This window comes from Gossypium arboreum, chromosome 13 (genome assembly GCF_025698485.1).
Source record: "Gossypium arboreum isolate Shixiya-1 chromosome 13, ASM2569848v2, whole genome shotgun sequence".
NCBI lineage: Eukaryota > Viridiplantae > Streptophyta > Magnoliopsida > Malvales > Malvaceae > Gossypium > Gossypium arboreum.
Genome location: NC_069082.1, coordinates 84,481,123 through 84,504,560, shown reverse-complemented (window position 1 = coordinate 84,504,560; position 23,438 = coordinate 84,481,123). Strand labels below are relative to the sequence as shown.

The following is a 23,438-nucleotide window of genomic DNA, read 5'->3' as shown; positions in this document are numbered from 1 at the left end:
AGTTTCTGATACTGAGATAAATTTAGATAGCATCTCCTCAAGATTCAGTTTCTTTTCCTGTTGGTAGGGTGTTTGTTAGTAGCCTAGAGGTGGTCTTTGATTTCCTTGGCCTCCCCATGAGAAATTTGGGTGGTTCCTCCAACCTGCATTGTAAGTGTTGCTATATGGATTGTTTTGAGATCGAGAATTATTACCTATGTAATTTAACTGTTCATTATCCATGTTGTGGCCATAAGGTTGGTATTTCGAATATTTTGAATTGCTTGATCCACCTTCACTTGCTTCGCACTGCATTACTGAGTGAACCTGTAAAGAACTAAGGAAACCATCAATTTTCTTTATTCAAAAGTTCTACCTGATTAGAGAGCATGGTGACCAAATCGACGTTATAAACACCAGCTATTTTTGTTGGCTTTATCCTCATGACTTGCCATTGATAGTTATTCAGTGATATCTCCTCTATAAACTCATAAGCATCTTCAGGTGTTTTATTATTGATGGTTACGCCAGCAGCTGTGTCAACCATTTGTCGAGTTGAAGGATTCAGGCCATTGTGGAATGTTTGGTCCTGAAGCCAAAGTGGTAACCCATGGTGAGGGCACCTTCTTAGTAAGTCCTTATACCTCTCTCATGCATCGTAAAGAGTTTCTGAATCCATCTGCACAAACGAAGAGATATTATTACATAATTTAGCCATTTTAGCTAGCGGAAAATATTTTAGTAAAAATTTTTCGGTCATTTGCTCCCAAGTAATAATTGACCCTCATGGTAACGAGTTCAACCACTGTTTAGATTTGTTCCTCAATGAAAAAGGGAATAACAAAAGACGAATGGCATCATCAGAAACACCATTAATTTTAAATGTATTGCATAGTCCCAAAATGTTTGCTAAATGAGCGTTGGGATCCTTATCCTGCAAACCATCAATCTGAACAAATTGTTGTATCATTTGAATAGTGTTAGGTTTTAGTTCAAAAGTATTTGCAGCTACAGCAGGTCTAATTATGCTCGATTCAGTTCCTGTTAAAGAAGGTTTAGCATAATCTAGTGCGTGGAGCAGGATTTTTATGAACCGTAATTATAGGAGGTAGCTGATTGTCTTGGTTTTCAGCCATCTCTTCGGTTGGAGGTCGAGTATCGTCTTCTTGCTCGTTCTCTGTGTATCTTAAGCTTCACCTTATTTCTCATTGGTTTCTGTGAATTATGCGATCAATTTCTTCGTCAAAGAGTAGTGGTCCTGACGGGTTTCTTTTAGTCATAAACTATAAAAATCTGCCAAGAGAAAGAAAAATTAAATTAATAAATAAAAAATAAAATAAAAATTAAATTGCAAGGAAAATAAATGGCTAAAGTAATAAAAATTGAGTGTTCCTAATATCTTAGTTCCCCGGCAACGGCGCCAAAAAGTTGATCGCGTGATTTTGTGTGATAAGTTCTATAAATTTATAATTAATCATTCTTGAAACTAACTATTATCGTGATGTAGGCAAGTGTACCTATCGAACAGTAGTATAGTTTTAGCAAGACCGGATTGTCGAACCTAAAGGAACTAAAAGTACTAGTAATGATTGTCTTTTTATTATCTAGCCTAAAAATAAGGTGGTTTTACAGAGAATGGAATTGGGGGATTACTTTTGGAAAACAATTGAATTAAGACAATACCTAAGGAAAAATCCACCTAGACTGTACTTGTTATTTTGGCTCTGAATCGGACGATTTATTCATTTTCCTAAGTTATGTTATCATCCCTATTCAAGACTAATAATGTCTAATCCCTAGATTGAATAATTGAGACTTTTCTCTAATTAACACTCTAGGGTTGCATTAACTCAATCTATGGATCCCCCTATTAGGTTTCACCCTAATCCGGAAAAATCTTGTCACCCTATCTCTAGGCGCGCTATCAACTCCGCTTAATTATGACAAATGTACTCTTAGACAGGGTTTATTTCTCCTCTGAATAAGAGCTTATCTTGAATCAGTATCCAAGGATATCAAAATAAGAATTAAGAGCACATAATTAAGAACAAGTTAAATATTTATCATACAATTCAGAAAATAATAACAAGATTCGTCTTAGGTTTCATTCCCCTTAGGTATTTAGGGGATTTAGTTCATAACTAAAAAAGAAAACATCTCAGAAGAATAATGAATACAAAACATAAAGAAAACCCAAAACTCCTGAAGGGAAGTTGACGGGAGATATTCAGTTTTGATGATGAAATCAGCTTCTGAGATGGATCAATCGGCTTTCTTCGAGTAATTCCTTCCTTCCTCCCCATGCCTCCTCTTTTGTTCCTCCTCTAGGGTGTATTTATAGGCTTTGGAATGCCTAAAAACCCTCCAAATTATCCTTTTCCGAATTGGACTAAACTTGGGCTCGGCAGGGACATGTCCGTGTGACATGCCCTTGTGAATCGTACTTCGAATCTGCCAAATTGACACGGCCGTGTGGTCTGCTCGTGTGAGAAAGTCCAGGCTATGTTGATTTCATACTTTGGCCCATTTTCTCCATTTTTGGCCCGTTTCTCATTCCTTTCGCTCTCCTATTCTCTCCTAAGTATAAAACATGAAATTAAGGCATTAGAAGCATTGAGTTCACCAATTCTAATGGGAAATCATCCATAAAATGCGTTAAACATGGGGTAAAAATATGTATAAATTATGGTTTATCACTTGCCTCCAACCAGAGAAGTTGAGTTTGGTATCAAGTAGTCCCCGGTATGGCACCAATCTTGATTTCTCCGTATAGGATGACTCCTGTGGAGTTGGAGGAGTTGACAGTTCAACTACAAGAGTTAACTGACAAGGCTTTTGCAAGACCAAGTTTTTCCCCGTGGAGTGCCTCGATACTTTTTGTGAAAAAGAAAGACAAGATGATGAGGTTATGTATAGACTACAGACAACTTAACAAAGTGATAGTGAAAAACAAGTATCCGTTGCCAAGGATCAATGATTTGTTTGATCAGTTGAAGAGAGCCACCATGTTTTCTAAGATCGACTTAAGGTCTAGCTACTACCAACTAAGGGTTAAGGAGCAAGATGTATCGAAAATCGCATTTAGGATGAGGTATGGGCACTATGAGTTTCTTGTTATGCCCTTCGATTTAGCAAATGCCCTTGCGGTGTTTATGTATTTGATGAACCACATTTTCTGGTTGTATTTGGATAAGTTCGTAGTGGTCTTTATCGATGATGTACTGATTTACTAATGTGATGAGAGTGAGCATGCAGAACATCTGAGAACGGTTTTACAAACCTTGAGAGATAAGTAATTATATGCCAAGTTCAATAATAGTGCATTTTGGAGGTTGGATTCTTAGGACACATCATGTCGGGAGATGGGATCAGAGTTGACCTTAGTAAAATCTCAGCTATTTGAGCAGAAACCGCTGAAGAATGTGACAGAGGTTTGAATCTTTTTGGGTTTAGCTCGGTACTACAGAAGATTTGTGAACTGATTCTTTATGATAGCTACTCCCATGACAAGGTTGTTACAAAAGGATGTCGAGCTCGAATGGACAGAGAAATACCAACAGAGTTTTAAGAAATTAAAGGATTTTTTTACAGAAGCTCCAGTTCTGGTGCAACCACAATCGGGAAAAGAATTTGTGGTATGTAGCGACGCCTCTTTAAATGGATTGGGGTGGTTGCTCATACAAGAAGGAAAAGTGATAGCTTATGCCTTAAGATAGTTAAAGCCACATGAGAAGAATTACCCGACACACGATTTAGAGTTGGCTGCCATTGTGTTTTCATTGAAAATTTGGAGACACCATTCGTATGGCGAGAGATGTCGAGTGTTCGTCGACCATAAAAGTCTCAAGTATTTGATGACTCAGAAGGAGTTGAATCTACGGCAACGAAGGTGGCTAGAGTTGATAAAGGATTACGAGTTGGTGATTGACTACCACTTGGGAAAAGTGAATGTAGTCGCTGATGCATATCATTGTTCGCCTTGGGGGCTATAAATGCTCGGTTGTCAGTGACTGATGATGGTTTGGTTCTGGCAGAGTTGAGAGCTAGACCGATGTTTCTGCAAGAGATCTGTGAAGCTCAGAAAGGTGACAAGGATTTACAAGCTAAGATGGCTCAGTGTGAGTCGGATGATGAATCAGATTTTTGGATTAATACCAAAGGCTACTTGATGTTCCAAGATAGAATTTGAGTACCCAAGGATAATTAGCTCATTCAGAAGATTGTACAGGAGGCATATAGTGGTTATTTGTCTATCCACCTGAGTAGTGTGAAAATGTACAACGACTTGAAGAAAATGCATTGGTGTTCAGGAATGAAAAGAGACCTTTCTAGGTTTGTCTCTAAGTGTCTAGTTTGTCAACAAATGAAGGCCGAACACCAAGTACCTTCGGGTTTACTTTAGCTTGTGATAGTTCCCGAGTTGAAATGGGGCTGAGTAACCATGGATTTTGTGTCAGGGTTTCCTTTGACACCAAGGAAAAAGGATTGAGTTTGGGTCGTTGTTGATAGACTTACTAAGTCGGCACATTTTATACCAGTGCGTACCGACTATTCCCTTGAGAAATTGGCTGATCTTTATGTTTTTGAGATCGTGAGACTTCATAGAGTGCCCTTTTCGATTATTTCGGATAGAGATCTGAGGTTTACCTTGCAGTTTTGAAGGAAGCTGCAAGAGGCATTAGGAACAAAGCTAAATTTTAGCACGGATTTTCTCTTGCAAATTGACGGTCAGTCAGAGAGAGTAATTGAGATATTAGAGGAAATGTTAGGTGTTGTGTTCTTGAGTTTCAAGGCAGTTGGGAAAGGTATTTACCACTGGTCGAATTCGCCTACAACAATAGTTATTAATCAATTCTGAAAATGGCGTCTTATGAGGCTTTGTATGGGTGTAAGTGTCGAATGCCTTTATATTAGACTGAGTTGAGAGAGAATCAGATTCACGGGGTCAACTTAGTCAGAGAGACTAAAGAAAAGGTTAAAGTGATTCGCGATTGTATAAAGGCCGCATCGGATAGACAGAAATCCTACGCGGATTTGAAACAGAAAGAGATCGAGTTTCAAGTCAGGGATAAAGTGTTTTTAAAAGTATCCCCATGGAAGAAAGTCTTTAGATTAGGTAGAAAAGGCAAGCTAAGTTCGCAGTTTATTGGACCTTATGAGGTGACCGAGAGAATTGGGCCGGTAGCATATCGATTAGCCTTGCCTTATGAGTTAGAGAAAATATATGATGTATTCCATGTATCGATGTTGCGCCGCTACTGATCTGACCCCTCACACGTGATTTCACTAGAAGAAATTGAAATAAGCCCAGATATGACCTATGGTGAAGAACCGATTAAGATTTTGGATCAAGAGGTCAAGAAGTTGAGGAATAAAACTGTAGCACTCATAAAGGGTTTTTGGCATAGACACGGAGTCAAGGAAGTCACATGGGAACCTGAAGAGGCTATGAGAGATTAATACCCGAACTTATTCACTGATAAGATTTTCTGGGACTAAAATCCCTAAGCGGGGAGAATTGTAATAGCCTAATTTTGGGCTTAGTCGGAACAATGGTTTCGAGATCACTAATCCAAAGTTGGAGAAAGTATCTTATTATTATTTTAGAATTATAGCATGTTTAAATTAGTGCATGAAAAATTTGGTTAAGTAATTTTAACGTTTGTGAGCTTGATTGCAAAAAAGGAAATTAGGCCATTATATAAGTGATGGTCGGCCAAGGGACAAGGAATTCAAATAGTCAAAGGTTAGGTAAGTGTTGGTGGCTTATTTGACAAAATAGAAATAAAATAAAGAAAAGATGATATCACTTTATCATCTTCTTCTTCTTCACCAATTTTTAGCAGCAAAAAAGGGGGTTTAGAGAGATAAAAATATCAGCCATTTGTATCTATTGCAAGTAAGTCATTGAGAAGGTTATTCTTGATGATTTTTGTATTTTTGGACCCCTTGTAACATGAACTTTCTAATAAGAGGACTATTTGGCAAAATGGTTGAAAGTTTATGGTTTTACAATAAAAGTGTTCATGACGTTTTCTAAAATTTTATGGAAGAAAATGAATCATGGTTGTGAAATAAACAATTTTTGTGAAGGGATTTCTCATGAAAACCCTAAAAAGGACCATTTTGCATAAGTTGTAAAATAGGTGATAAATGTGTGAAATATTGAAAATTTTGGAATGCTTCTAGTATAAAAAGTAATCGGATCAGCTAGGCTTGGTTAGTGATAAAATATGATAAAAATCAATTTTCAGACCTAGAGGTAAAATGGTCATTTTGTGAAAATCTAGGGGCAAAATGGTCATTTTGCCCAATTATGAATTTTCGAGTGTCTACAGTAATATGCTGATGAGATGAATGGGTTTCAATCATTTTAGACCAAGAATTACAAAATCCAAGCCTAGATCGGGGAAAAACAAAGCAAGTGGACTAAGCCGAGCTAGTCATCTACATTTTGTAATCTGAGGTAAGTTGTATGTAAATAATGCAACTATAATGTTATTATATGTGTTTGAATTGATATAGCATAAATTTCTTGTTTGTGGAAATGACTATGTATAATGAATATTGAGATAGTAGAACTGTCATTCGAACCTTAGGAAATAAATCGGATATTCATGCCATGACACTCGGGTTATTTGTGTGCTTGTGTAAGACATGTCTGGGACATGCATCGGCCACATTATGAGAGCCAGTGTAAGATCATGTCGGGGACATGGCATCGACATTGAGACGAGAGCTAGTATCAGACATGCCTGGGACATGCATCGGCCTCGATATGTAAGCCAGTGTAAGACATGTCTGGGACATGCATCAGCTACAAGATGTGTCAGTGTAAGACCATGTCTGGGACATGGCATCGGCACTGATGCATGATGAGTCAGTGTAAGACCATGTTTAGGAATGGCATCAATTTGATGGATGAGCCAGTGTAAGACCATGTCTGGGGCAAGACATCAGCGTTATACCCTATGTTTGAGGCTTAGTGAATATCCGATAGCATTTCAAATGGTTCAAAGGTGAGAGTTGCAGTTTAAGTTAAACGAGAAAAGTATAACCATGTTGTGAGTGGTACAGGTACCAATTTGAAATATATGAGATGTGAGCTTAGTATATGCTATGTGAATTGTATTGGATAGTGACGAGTAAGTTGTGCTTATACCTACTTTTGTATTAAGAGCATGATGATGAATGGTAAAGTTGTTGTTATATTTATTTTCATGCAACTTACTAAGCTTTATGCTTACCCCGTTTCTTTCCATCTTCTTATAGTATCGCCTAATTAGCTCATGGATCAACAAACATCGGAGGCATCGGTCACACTATTAATCGAAGCATTTGGTATAATTAGTTCTTAAATTTTGATTATGGCATGTATAGGACTATTTACTTTTGTTTTAGTGTCACATTGTTTTGGGACCAAATGTGTTGGCTTGCTTCAATATTTGACTCATTTTGTACAAGGCCATGAAAAATTACTAATATTGAAAGTTATTATATGAATGCAAAGTAGTCGTTCATGAATGAGGAATTGTTGGTATGGTTAAATACATGAATTGTATATAGACTTTAGCTATGGTTGTTGTTCTGATGTGTTTCAAGGTGGCAAAGGGCTTGGTAGATAGCCCTATATTGTCCACGCGGGTAGACACATGGGCTTGTATCTAGGCTGTATGTGACACACGGCCAGCCTCATGGGCGTGTTGTCCAGACGTGTGTCCCCTATACATAAAATTTTCAAGTCAGTATGCATTGTAGTAAACACATGGGCAGAGACATGACTGTGTGTCTCAGCATGTGTCTCAACCGTGTGGAGGACACAACCTCTGACCACGGGTGTGTGCCTCAGCCGTGGGCCTTAAATTGGATGCTGACGTCAGAAACAAAATGTCAAGTTTTTTAGACATGGGCTAGGACACGGGCGTGTCATGGCTGTGTGAGGTACACAGCCATGTGTCAAGCCGTCTGAAAACCCCTGTAGGTTCGAATTTAGAATTTAATTAACACGGGCATGGGATACGATTGTGTCCATAGATACTTAGGCCGTGTGTGACACACAGGTCATCAGCATGGCCCTATTATAATGAGCACATGGGCGTGTTGCCCTTCCACACGGGCGTGTTGCCCTATTTCAAGAATCATTTTTGTTAAGTCAGTTTAGGGACCCGAGTTGGTTCTGAGTGTTTTCCAATGAATGCTTGAGGCCTTGTAGGCCCGTATTAAGAATATTAAACAAAGTTCGAAAATGTTCTAAATTTGGTCAAGTCTTGATGACTAAAAAATGATCGTGTGCATGTGTTAAAGTTTAGTAACGCCTCGTATGTCGTCCCAGGGTAGGGCACGGGTGTGGGGTGTTACAAAAGTTTTCACCTACTTTGCATGAATGGTAATCTAGCAACACTCCTCACTGGCCTTTATTCCACGAACACCAATTTTATCCCTCAACTCTTCAAACCTCGACTTTCCAAGTGGTTTGGTCAGGATGTCTGCAAGTTGATCCTCAATACTGTAATGGACTAGAATCACTTCTTTACTCTATTTGAATTCTCTCACAAAGTAATACTTGATTTTAAAATGCTTTGTCTTTCTATGAAAGATCGGGTTCTTCTAAATTGCTATGACAAACTAGTTGTCACAAAAAATTTGAGTTGCTTCAACCTGCACATGGTTCAAATAAAACAAAATTTTTCTCAACCAAATTGCTTCATTAACTGTTGTTGCTATAGCTACATACTCAACCTCAGTTGTGGATTGAGCAACTATTGATTGCTTATTCGAACTCTAAGAGAGTACCCCAGATCCTAGTGAGAAGAAATATCTGAAGGTACTTTGCATATCATCCACTGATCCAACCTAGTCATTATCAATGTACCCAATAAGTTTTAAGGAGTTCGCCATTGCGGTGTTCACCGTTACGAACCAAACACCAAAATCAATTGTTTCTTTGACGTATCTTAACACCCTCTTTGCTACTTTGAAATGATAAGTATTACAGCAGTGTATAAATCTTGACAACAAGCCAACTACAAACATAATATCTGGTCATGTTGCTGTTAAATATAACAAGCAACCCACAAGGCTTTAATAGTTCTTCTCATCAACTTTCTGAAATTTTTCACTACTGTAGAGTTTTTCTCCAAATACAATATGCGTTCTGATTGGTTTACACTTTTCCATGTAGAGCCTCTTCAAAATCTTCAATGCGAAGCCCTGTTGACTTATGAAAATTCCTTCTTGAACTTTGTCAAACTTGTATCCCAAGAAAATATCTCATTTCCCCAAGACTTGACATTTCAAACATGTTCTCCATTTGTTGTTTAAACTCCTGTACTAAGACTTTGATGCTTCTAATCACAAGTCGATCATCTACATATAGCAAAGCAATTAGCGAAGTGAGTTTGCTAGTTGTTATTGTATGGTCTTACCAGAACCTTGAAACTCCTCCTTTAGCTTATCTCAAGCTTCTTTTGGTGTCTCACTAGCCATAATACGTGTGAATATGACATTTGAGATTTCATTCTATATACAAGACATTGCCTTGTATATTTTAACTCACTTGTAACTCGTGTTTAATTTCAGTGATCGTAGCACTGCCCTTTAATGGTGCTAACTTGACATCAGTGTTCACAACCTCCCACAAGTCATAAGCTTGCAAATAAGTCTTCTTCTTGACAACCCATATTTGATAAATTTCACCATTGAAAACTAACCATGAAGGTGGTGAGAAACTCGCGGAAACCATGTGTAATTCAGAATGAACAATTAAGACCCTTAAGAAGATAGTTCTGTTACCAATTGTTGGAATTTCGATATAAGGAAGAAAGTATTGTAGAGAAGAAACGAGAAATTTAGCAACAAAATTGTTTGCTAAGGTTTTTATTATTTTTACTTATCTATTTTGAACAATGTAACAACAATATTTATAACAAGAAAAACTCCTAAATATGGAAAGAAATAACAAAGATTTTTATACTAATAAATGTCAAATATAAATGCTAAATATATTATACTAATAAATACTAAATCTTCTAAAAAGAAAATATATTTTGTTTAAGTTGACTTGCAAGCAATATATTTTGTTTAACTTGATTTGCAGGCAACCTCTTTAAATCCTATTCATATTTTTTAGTCCACCAAAATTGAAGTGTTTTCCAAATTTGCATGAACGGTAATCTTGCAACAAGCTTTAATAATTAAACTAAAATATATAACATATAAAAATATACTAAAAATTAATGTTCAACCGTCTATTAACATTAACAATGGCCTAATTGCCATTTAAAACCATTCACTTATACTTTCATAACCGGTTTGCACAAAATCTATAATAACAATTGACTTTTACAACTTTTACGATTTAATCATTTTTCTTTAATTAACTATCTAAACGTCAAAATTACTGGACCAAATTTCAATATAACACTATAATGACCTCATAAATATTAAATAAATAATATTTACGGACTCACACGTCAAAATTGTGGTCCCGAAATCACTATTTCTAACACCACAAAAAAAACGGGTTATTACATCAAAAATCAACCTGTAACCTCGTGTACAAGACTTTTACCGCGTTCATTGGGATTATGTCAACACTTCAATTCAGAATGATTTCATTATGATTAAGTCCAATTCCAACTTGTATACTAATTCATAAACTATCCAAAATTTCAATAGACATATATAAGCATTTAAACATAACTTAACAACAACTTAAACTTATTTATATCATATGAACTTACCTGGCAAACAGCAACGATTTAAATGTCAAAGACTACTTAGCACTTTTCCCTTTTTTTCATATATCCACTGATTGTCGTAAATCTCAATTTAAATCATAATTCAAGTCAATTATCTATTTAAAACATCATTTAACAACATAATATAGTTATGTGATAGTTGAATTTCATCTATGTAATAATTTCTCAAGTTTTGCATTTATTTCAATTTAGCCCTTAAAACTTAAAATTCCATAACTTTCAAATTTGAGCTTCAATTTTGAAATCAATCTCAATTATATCCTTCTAAAGTTCATTAAAACCTATATTTATATAATTTTTATGCCCTTTTTCAAATTTATTACATTTTAGTCCCTAAGTTGGATACTAGCAACTTTTACTTTACAAACTAGTCCTTTAACATATCTAAGCTTCAAATATAACCAAATAACCACAAAAGCTTCAAGAATACATCAATTAAAAATTTTATAAACTTTAATAGTTTTGGAAAAATAGTCCCTAGGCTAGCTAAATCAAGCTATTGAGATCTAAAAAACATAAAATTTACGAAAAACGAGCTTAGTTTACATACCATGCACAAGGAAGAAAGCTTGACCAAAAAATCCAAGGTTTATCTTGATTGGGGAAGAAAAGAAAAATGAAGATGGTGGCTATGTTTTTATGTTTTATCATTATTTTTAACTTAACTTATAATTAAGCATAATTATCAATAATAAGTCCACCAACCGACCATTCAGACTCATAGAATTAACTTTATGATTTTTATCAAATAAAATTTAATAGCGATTAACTTTATGATTTTTACGATTTAGTCATTGTACCTTAATTAATTATTCGTTCAATAAAATTATCGGATTGAAAATCAATATAACCCGAATATAGACTCGTAAATATTAAATAATAACATTTGTGACTCGATCATTAGAATACAAGGTTTAAAAATTGTCGTTTTCGATATTACTAGAAAATAGGCTATTATAGTAAATGCAAGAAAAATGAGAAAAGCTACGGTTTTTGTTGGAAAAGCTTGAAAGTAAAGAAGATGGTAGAAAAGGAAATAAGAATAAACACTTAAATGTCAGACTCTTAATGATGAAACTAAAAGCAAACTGAGTTATATTAATACTAATGATTAAACTTAAAATACAAGAAGTTCAAGGTACTAAACCGACAAATAAACCTAGTTACATTGATAACTATATTAACTAACTACCATTAACACTAAGAAAAATAAGAAAATGTGCAAGAAAAGTAAACCTTAAGCTATGGAGAATAAAATTATACTAAACCTAGACTACAAGATGAAAGAAATCATAAAACTAAAAGCTCTCTCTACACTATACTAACTTTGTTGTTAGCCAAAAGAGGCGTCCAATATCTTATTATAACCCAAAATTTTGGACCAAATTTCCTTTAGACGTCTAATTTTGGTTGGGGAACATGCTAGACAAAGACTTCCCTTACAGTCTTTTTTTGTCTGTCTCGTTAAGGATATCGTGATACCCATTAGTCTGATATCGCAATATCCTCGTCAGTCCTGACTTGAAGGATTCCTTGGGAGTTGGATATGAAATACCCATGCTTGGATATCACAATTATCACTGTGAAGGGCCTCAATCCTCTTCAATTCAACATTGTCTAGGGTATCACGAATTCCAAGCTTTGATATTGCGATATCATTCTTCTAGGCAACGTTTTCGCTCACATTCGGGCCTCCAAAGGCTCCCTATAACACTTAACCAACCATTAGGTCCTTGATGACATGTTTGGCTATTTCAAATCTCAAAAGTAGTAAAAACACAACATTTCATTTATTAAAGCCAAAAATGAAAACTAAATAAAAACGTGATCTAAGCTGATTCTATTTAGCCCCTAATGTTACAAAGTTATCCAACAAGTTTAATTAACTTTACAATTTAGTCCTTATCATGATCTAAGCTTATTTAACTACCAAATTCAAGCATATATCATCAATTTCTCTATAATGGTAACTTGTTAAAAACTGAACAATTGAAAAAATTGATGCAACAATTGAAAAAATTGATGCATGGGATAGCTAAATCAAGCTCTCATGATTCCATAAAATATAAGAAAAATAGCTTAAGGACTTACTTGAATAGGTGGTCGAATGTAAAAATGATTTTGGAGCTTTCTTTCTTTTTAACAATGGTAGACGGTGGATAAAATGGAGAAGATAACAATTCTCCACTCATCTTAACATTTATACTAAGATTAACCTTATTTTTATTTAATTAATCTTACTTAATTAGTTAATTATACATTATTAAGAATAATTTAATCATAAATAAATCTTTAGTGAAAATCACCATCATTCACCAAATGATGTTAAATAATGGTTAAATAACTATTTTTCTCTTTGGATAATTGTTATATAGGTCCCTAAGCATTTTCTAAATTAAAATTCAATAGCGATTGGACTTTTACAATTTAGTCCATGAGCTTTAATTAACCATTTTCTCTGTTAAATTACTTAATCAAACTTCAATATATTTTCATATTAACTTCCTAAATATTTACTTTTCATTCTTATGGACTCAGTTTATGGAGATGAGTTATTGAAACTGCATTTTCAAACATCACTGAAATTTGAGTCATTACACTAATAAGATATCTAAAGGTTATTGCCTCCACCACAAAAGAGCATTATACCTTTCATGATCAATTCTAGGATTTTGTGAAAATCTTTATATTTATTATTTTTTGTCACAAAACTACTCTTTTGTACCCAACTAGCTTTATACCTTTAGATATTTGAACTATTGGTCCAGAAACTTTACGAATTTAAATTCTACTTGAATTGTGTCTTTCCATTTTGGCAAATCTTTTCCATTTTTATATTTCTAAATAAGTTCTTTCAAGATCCTCGTTTTCTTTCATTGTTTTAACAATAATATTGCATGCAAAACTGTTGTCGGTAACTTTTTATTTTTTGGATCCTCATTTTCTCATATTGACATAATTTATCAAAATTTCTTTATTTTCACTATTTCCATATTCAATTTCAAGTACATAAATATCTTTTGGAGTTTTAATAATTAGTTATCTATTAGGTCTTTCCTAGAGCACTGTCTTCACCAAATGACCATCTATATTTATTATTTTCTTCTATTAGAAATTCCATCTTTGGATCCAATCAATATACCATATTTCAGGCATGCAATACTTTCATTTATTCTAATAGGTTCTCTTACTGGGACTTTAAAACATATGTTGATATATAATAGTTGGCTATTTTCATTAGGTTAGTTTATACATTTAGCAGTTAACTTGACAAGTGAATTATCATTTTGAACTTCTAGTTCAAATTACTTTCTACAAGGATCTAAATAATGATAATTCATTTCAAGTAATTATTTCATCCAGCTGTTATGTCTCTTCCCCTATTGTTGGAAAAATTGTAAAATCAAAATTGTAATCATCAAATCATGTCATATTTGAATCTCCAATTTAGTCAAATTATTTAATAATAAAAGGAGATTCATAATTAATATATATTATGGTGGCACAAGTTGAACGTACTGTAACACCCCTTACCCGTGTTCGAGGCCGGGACAAGATACGAGTCATTACCAGACTTAAACATACACAATCACATAAAATCGAGCCATAAAATTTCATTCAAATAAAAAACATTCATACATATGTATAACGTCCCTTAAACAGGCTTACGAGGCCCTAACATGCATCGGAGATGATGCGGGACTAAACCAAAAACTTTGAAAACTTATGGGAAAACTTAGAAAATTTCATCATGAAACAGGGTCACACGCCTGTGTGGGTAGGCCGTGTGATCACACACGCCCGCATGGCTTGGGACACGCCGGTGTCCTCAGCCCGTGTAACTCTTTGTTTATGATGTCAGTAACAAAATAGAGTTACACGGCCAAGTCACACACCCAAGTGCTAGGCCGTACCCTTCACACGGCTGAGACACAACGTCGTGTCTCAGCCGTGTGGCCAAGAAAGTGGCTATTTTCCAAGCCATTTGGCACCCTCATTTGCACATACTTAAACATAATTTTAATGATACTTTTCATGGCACAATTGAGCATTTAAACATCATCAAACAAGTCATGATCATGGTAATTTCATATCAATTTATTCATGCATAAGGTACCATACTTTGCCTAGTTTAAACTTATCAAACTTTCATGCCATGACTATCATTAACCCATTCTCTTATTTCATACTTATGCCAATTATGTTATCAACCAATTATCAAGCACCTAAACCATATCCACACACCCATCCATATTAAACAGCATTATCACACCACATGACTTTTGGCACATGCAAGTACATATAATTAGGCATTACAAGCCAAATAGTCAATATAAGCTACATCTCATGGCTATATATACAAAATAAATCAATATATCATCATAATCCAATACATTTGGCCAAATCAAATGACACATACACAATTGGCTAAGTCCCTATACATGCGATCTCCAACCCGAGCTAGCTAAATAGACCTATAAGAGATGGGAAAAGAAGGGAAGTAAGCTATATAGCTTAGTAAGTCCATATGAAAATAATAAGCAACTTATTAATATGCTTTTTCCAAATTCTACAACATGTTTTCAAGGTAGCACAATCATAATTGCACATAATTCAGTCAAGTTGTCTACTCGAGTAATGGTCACTAAATTATTTATAAATTGAGCTACAGATTTCTAAATTATGATCCGTTAATTTTCTTTGAAACTAGACTCACATATATTTCTACCATAAAATTTTTAGAATTTATGGATTAGCCAATAAGTACAGTTCATTCTTCAAAGTTACCCCTATTCTGTTGTTTGATAGCTTCAACTTTTCATTACTAAAAATTAATTATCTCCTCATACGGGATTCAGATGATGTTCCCGTTTCTTTCTTTTGAAAAATACTCATTAAGGATTTTAAAAATCTAAATTATTACCCATAATTATTTGTTTACAATTTTTAATGATTTTCCCAAGTCAGAACAGGGGATTCCAAAATCATTCTTACTCTGTCTCACAGAAATTCAAATATTTCATAATATAAAATTATTTTGCTTACACCGTTTCCTTTATAGGAAAATAGGCTCAATAATATTTAATTGTATATCTTATTAAACCATGAATTTAATTTCTACCATTTTTGGTGAATTTTCAAAGTCAAACTACTGGTGCTGTCTAAAACTGTTTTAGTGTAAAATAATGATAACTAAGTTAATAACACTTTTACAAATCATTTCAACCATCATGGTATAAATACATATTTATACAACATAAGCATGGAACCATAATCACAAGGTCATCACAAAATCATTCGCGTAGGCATGACTTACTTATTTACTTCGTTACAAAGATGCATCATAAACCGAAACCATTTCTCATGAGTTTTGCATGCATACATACATGTAATGCAGTTACATCTTCGATGTCTCGCACACTAAGTGCCATACTCAATATCTCGCACACCAAGTGCCATTCTCAAAATTTCACACACTAAATGCCACATTTATATATATAGTCGAAGCTATCTCAAATCGCACACCAAGTGCCACATTTAGCCAAAGCTATTTCAAACCACACACTAAGTGTCATTCTTAGCCGATATGTCGTTAAACATAACAAGAGTCACATATATACAATTTATACGATTTCAAAGCTGTTATAATTAAGTGACCCGATTCCTTATTTAAATAAAATATAGTGGTAAAATCAAATAAAAGAAGAATCCATATAGAATTACACTTCTTTTATTTTATTTTAGAATAAGGTTTTTTTAAACCTTATTAAATTCCATCTATTTGATATTGATTAGAATAAGGTGTTTCAGTCTTACTAGAATATGGATTTACAAGCTTATAAATAGACAGTCTATTCCTCTTGTAATCATTCGAATTTGACATAGTGAATTTTCTTCTCCTCTGCCCGTAGTTTTTTCTCGAAAGGGTTTCCACGTAAAAATCTGTGTGTTCTTTATTTTTTATTTTTTTATTTTATTTTGTTTTTCACGAATTAGTATCCGAGCTTCCGGGTTGTTCATCTTGATCATGGTGATGGCATCTTTGAAGTATGAAATTTCTCTGTTGGATCATAACACCAGATTTGCGTTGTGGCAGATTAAGATGCAAGTAGTTCTTGCGCAGATGGATCTGGAGGATGCCCTGCTAGGGATAGATAAGATGCCTTCAACATTTACAGTTTAAGAGAAGAAGCGTAAGGATCGAAAGGCATTAACACAATTACATCTGCATTTGTCCAACGAAATTCTACAGGATGTGATGAAAGAAAAGACTGCCGCTGCATTATGGAAGAGGCTAGAAGAAATATGTATGTCGAAAACTATAACAAGCAAGTTGCATATGAAGCAGCGTCTTTATGCTCATTGTTTGGAGGAAAGTGCGTCTGTACACGAACACATAACAGTGTTTAAAGAAATTCTCTCAAATTTGGAGGGCATGGAGGTTCAGTATGATAAAGAAGATCTAGGGTTAATTCTACTTTGTTCGTTGCCCCCGTCTTATTCAACCTTTAGAGACACGATTTTATTTAGCCGCGGGTCTCTCACAGTTGATGAGGTTTATGATTCTTTAACCTCGTATGATAAGATAAAGCATCTTATGGTTAAACCCAACTCTTAGGGAGATGGTCTCATTGTTCTTAGGAGACAAGACCAGAATGTTGATGATGATCGTGGCAGGACACAGGAACGGAATCCTCGTGGTAAATTTAAGGGTAGATCAAAGTCTTCAAACAGAGGTAAAACTTGTAACTTCTGCAAAAAGAAAGGGCACATTAAATCTGAGTGCTATAAGCACAGAACAAGATTAAAAGGGAGGCTGCAAATCAAAAGGGAAAATAACCAGAAAATTTCAGTGAAGCTGATGTTGTAGAAGACTACAGCAATGGTGAACTTCTAGTGGCTTCTATCAATGATAATAAAGTGAGCGAGGACTGGATACTTGATTCAAGCTGCACCTTCCACATGAGTCCTAATCGGGATTGGTTTACAACTTACGAAACTGAAGGTGTTGTTTTGATAGGAAATAATGCTTCATGTAAAATCGCAAGTGTTGGAGCAATTAAAGTTAAGATGTTTGATGGAGTTGTCAGAACACTTAGTGATGTACAACATGTTCCAGAATTGAAAAGAAATTTAATTTCATTGAGTACTCTTGATTCAAAAGGGTACAAATACACAGCAGAAAGTGGGGTTTTAAAGATTTCCAAATGTTCCCTTGTTGTGATGAAAAGGCAGAGAAAGACTGCTAAGTTATATGTTTTGCAGGGTTCTACTATTACTGGTGATGCAGCTGTCGCTTCTTCTTCCTTGTCAGATGATGATATTACTAAACTTTGGCATATGCGCTAGGGCATATGAGTGAGAATGACATGGTAGAATTAAGCAAAAGAGGACTTCTTGATGGGCAAGGAATTTGCAAACTGAATTTTTGTGAGCACTGTGTTCTTGGGAAGCAAAAGAGAGTTCGATTCACCAAAGGAATCCATAACACAAAAGGAATGTTGGAGTATATTCATTCTGATCTGTGGGGGTCATCTAGAGTGCCTTCGAGAGGTGGAGCTAATTATATGCTAACCTTTATTGATAATTTTTCTAGAAAAGTTTGGGCGTTCTTCTTGAAGAAAAAAAGTGATGTGTTTTCTGTATTTAAGTCATGGAAAATTATGACTGAAAAATAGACGAGAAAACAAATAAAATACCTCCGCATAGATAATGGCTTAGAGTTATGTTCTGATGAGTTTAATAGATTGTTCAAGTCAGAAGGGATCGTGAGACATTTGATAGTTCGCCATACTCCACAGTAAAATGGTGTTGAAGAACAAATGAATATAACGATCATGGAGAAGGTTCGATGTATGTTGTCAAATGCAAAAGTCGTTTGAAGCAGCCTCTACTGCATGTTTTTTGATCAACTGATCTCCATCCATTGCCATTGAGAAAAAGACTCCACAAGAGGTATGGTCTGGTAATCCTACTAATTATTCTAACTTAAAGATCTTTGGGTGTCCTGTGTATGCTCATATTGATAATGGAAAATTGGAACCGAGATCCATTAAATGTGTTTTTCTTAGTTATAAAGCTAGTGTAAAAGGGTATAAGTTATGGTGTCCTGAAAATAGAAAAGTTGTGATTAGCAAAGATGTTGTTTTTGATGAAACTGCTATGCTACCTAACTTATCTCTTAAAGGCTCTTCCAATAAAGAAAATCAAAAGTAGGTGGAGCATCAGATTAATACAGAGTCAACTCCTCAAGCTAGTAAAAAAATTGAAAATAGAGTTGCTTCTTCACCACAATACTCTATCGCCAAAAATAGAACTAGAAGAGAAATTAAACCTCTAAAGAAGTATGCCGAGGCTGATCTAGATACTTATGCTTTAAATGTGGCTAAAGATATAGATGCGAATCAAGAACCATCTAATTATTCTAAGGCAATTAGTTGTGAAGACTCAGAAAAGTGGATGTTTGCTATGCAAGAGGAGATGAAATCACTCCACAAAAATAGAACATGGGATCTTGTAAAACTTCCTAAAGGCAAAAAGGTTGTTAGTTGTAAATGGGTGTTTAAAAAGAAAGAAAGGACTCCAAGAGTTGAAGAACCCAGATATAATGCAAGGCTTGTTGCAAAGGGTTACAGTCAAATTCCAGGAGTGGACTTCACAGATGTGTTCTCCCCAGTTGTTAAGCACAGTTCGATTCGAGTTTTGCTTGGTATTGTGGCCATGCATGGCTTGGAGCTTGAGCAGTTAGATGTAAAAATTGCATTTTTGCATGGAGAACTTGAGGAGGATATTTACATGCAACAACCATAGGGTTTTACAGTCTCAAAAAAAGAGGACTATGTTTGCTTGCTGAAAAAGTCCCTTTATGGTTTGAAACAGTCACCAAGACAGTGGTACAAAAGGTTTGATTCTTTTATGACTTCTCATAATTTCAAAAGAAGTAGTTTTGACAGTTGTGTTTACCTTAAGAAAAACAGTGATGGTTCTTTTGTGTATCTACTTCTTTATGTTGATGACATGTTGATAGTAGCAAAAGATAAAGGAGAGATAAGAAAGGTCAAAGCCCAACTAAGTGAAGAATTTGAGATGAAAGATTTCGGACCAGCAAAGAAGATACTTGGTATGGAGATTCTCAGAGATAGAAAAGTAAGTAAATTGTACCTAAGTCAGAAGTGGTACATTGAGAAAGTTCTTTGCAGGTTCAATATGCAGAGTGCTAAGCCTGTTAGTACTCCTTTAGCAGCCTATTTCATACTTTCATTGGCTTTGTATCCACAATCAGATGATGAGATTTAGTACATGTCACATGTTTCATACTCTTGCGCAGTGGGATCTCTCATGTATGCTATGGTTTGTTCACGTCCAAATTTATCATATACAGTTAGTGCAGTTAGCAGATATATGGCGAATCCTGGTAAAGAACATTGGAAAGCAGTTCAATGGATTTTAAGATACTTACGAGGTACTATTGATGTTTACTTACAGTTTGGAAGAACTAGAGATGGAGTCATTGGGTATTTTGATGCTGATTTTGCTAGAGACCTTGATAGAATAAGATCTCTCACAGGTTATGTCTTTACAATCGGAGGTTGTGCAATCAGTTGGAAAGTCACTTTGCAAACTACAGTCGCTTTGTCTACCACTAAAGCTGAGTACATGGCGATTACTAAGGCTTGTAAAGAAGCTATTTGGTTGAAGGGGCTCTTTAGTGAACTCAAAGAAGACCTTCAAATCAGCACAGTATTTTGTGACAGTCAGAGTGCCATCTTTCTTACAAAAGATCAAATTTTTCATGAGAGATTCGGTATCATTTTGTTTGTGATATTATTTCTCGTGGTGATATTGTTGTGAGCAAAACTAGGACTCATGAAAATCCTACAGATATGATGACTAAGTCACTTCCTATAATCAAGTTTGAGCATTGCTTAGAGTTGGTTGGTGTTCATTGTTGAAGTTAAACCCTTAAAGGGTTTTATGGAAGAGGTGGAAAACTTGTTCGTTGAGAGTTCGTGATGAAGAACTCGTTCATTGAGAATTCGTGTCAATGTGGAGATTGTTAGAATTAAGTGACCTGAATCCTTATTTAAATAAAATACAGTGGTAAAATAAAATAAAAGAAGAATCCATATAGATTTACACTTCTTTTATTTTGTTTTAGAATAAGGTTTTTTAAACCTTATTAAATTCCATCTATTTGATATTGATTATAATAAGGTGTTTTAGTCTTACTAGAATATGGCTTTACAAGCCTATAAATAGACATAGTCTATTCCTCTTGTAATCATTCGAATTCGACATACTGAATTTTCTTCTCCTCTGCCGTGGTTTTTTCCTGAAAGGGTTTCCACGTAAAAATCTATGTGTTCTTTATTTTATTTTTTTTATTTTTTTTTCACAAAAGCATTAAAGCATAAATTTAACAATGCTTATTAGATACGAACTTCCCTCGATCGTTAAAATGACGGAACGGATCGATTGGTCCGATAATTTGTTTTCCCCCGTTCTAGATCTAATTCTCGATTACCTCAATCTAAATAATATCAAAATTTACTTATTCAATCAACATTTCATTCAATTTAACACAATTTACACATTTTGGAAAAATTATATTGTTGCTCCTATTATTACAACCCAAGCCTAGCTGAATATTTATCATGCTTATAGTAGCCCTAAATTTTTATTTATTTTACCATTTAACCACTAAGTTTACACATTTCACAAGTTAGCCCCTAACTTGCATTTTCATTAAAAGTCACTTAACAAAACTTGTATATCTATCAACAAGTATTCATAATCTATCAAGAAACTTGAAAAACATGCTTATTCATCAATGGCATCTTTCAAAATCTTTAACAGTTGTGAAAACAGAGATAGGGGCTAGCTAGATTAATCTACAATGATCTCAAAAGCGTAGAAATTATTAAAAACCAAGTCAAAAATGAACTTACAATTAAACCTTAAGATGACCGAACCTTTGCAGCTATAACCATGATGTTTTCTTTCTCATTTTTCGGTGGAAAAATAATAGGTAGAAGATGACACATTTGTTTATTTTATTTTTATTTTACTTAATTACCAAATTACAAATTTAACCTTAATATTAAAATATTAAAACACATCATGGTTGTCCATCATTGTCCACTCAAGTTACTAATGGGCTATTTACCATTCAAGGCTAGTATATTACAAAGCCATGGCTGTAACATCCTAAAATAGGGCCTAATCAGAACAGTAGTTTTGGGACCACAAATCTGACGTTGAAATATTTATTTTATGGTTATTATGAGGTCTAGAATATGATAATATGCATGTGTTAAAGTTTCATGAAGAAATTTTATGAGTAAGGTGTCCAATTGGAAAATAAATACCAAATTGAATAAATTGTAAAACTTAGATTCTAGAAGCAATTTGTATGAAATTGCTTTAGATTATTAATTAGAAGGTCTTAAAGAGCATTTTGCCCAATTTCTAAGTTTTTGGACAAAAAAGGGCATGTATGGATGAAATTTTAAAGAAAGGGCTTAAGGGCATTTTGGTCATTTGGTTAATTAATGAAATAAAATGGGAAAATGAAGGAAAAAAATCAGCCATTCTTCTCCCTCATACAATTAAAATTATCAATCCCTCCATAGCTAGGGTTTTCAACATTTTCAAGCTCAAAAGTAAGTGCTCACAAGCTCCACTTTTAATGTTCTTTGTATTTTTGAAATCCAAGTAGCTTACTCTCTCCATTTCTACCTATATTTTGAGTTAGGGTTCATGTTTGCAAAATGACACATGTGACATATTTATTCTTTGATGTTTTATGGAGGAATATGAAAGTTGGATGTGTGTTAAACATCTTTTCTTAGGTGATTTTCATGAAAAAACCCCTAAAAGGACCTTTTTGCAAAAGGTGTAAAATATGTGGTAGAAATGTGAAATAATGGAAAGATGTGGGCTACCATAAGAGGGAAAAGCATTCAGCTAGGATTGGATAAGGTGGAAATTGCATGCATTTCATTATACGAGCCTAGGGACTAAATCGTAAAAATGTGAAAGGTTAGGGGCAAAACTATCATTTTTTTCGAGGGTGAAATTTAGACTCAAAAGGAATAATGTGAGGTATTAATGATTCATTTTTATTGTTATAGACCCTGAGGAACAAATTCTGGAGGTCGATCGAGGGAAACGAAAGGCTTCAGAATAACCGAAACGTGAAACCGAAATGAATACCAGGTAAGTTCGAATAACTTAAAGTAAACTCATAATATATCTAATTGCATGTTTTATGAATGTATGAGTATTGTGTTTAATGATGGCATGAAAGTCCATGAAATTTGTTATTAATAATGACATTATGATAAATGTCCCTGTTGAGGTTAAAAAGGAAGTCCAATGGGTAAACCACGATTTAAATGTAACTTGAGATCCTGCATGTGTTGCAAAAAGGATTTAGCCCAGATGGGTAATCCGTTGATCTCAAATATCTAAAGGATCTAACCCAAACGGGTGTTCCTTGAGTGATCGAGCCTCCCGAAGAATATATGTGCATTGTGGATCTAGCCCGGACGGGTAATCCGATTAGGGTCTGAATTTAGCCTAGACTGGTAATTTAGATTCAAGCTCATTAAGGGTGTTTGTCGTTATAAGGGATTTAGCCTAGACTGGTAATCTTTACATCACCTTATGAGCTGATATTACGGGGGATTTAGCTTG

General features: G+C 34.6%; 1 non-coding gene across 1 annotated transcript; it reads left to right on the top strand.

Annotated features, from left to right (window-relative positions):
• The first annotated feature begins 584 nt into the window (after window positions 1-584).
• On the top strand, window positions 585-691 carry LOC128287003 (small nucleolar RNA R71). The gene has a single exon (XR_008277703.1). It is a non-coding gene; the product is annotated as a small nucleolar RNA R71 (small nucleolar RNA).
• Window positions 692-23,438: the final 22,747 nt, after the last annotated feature.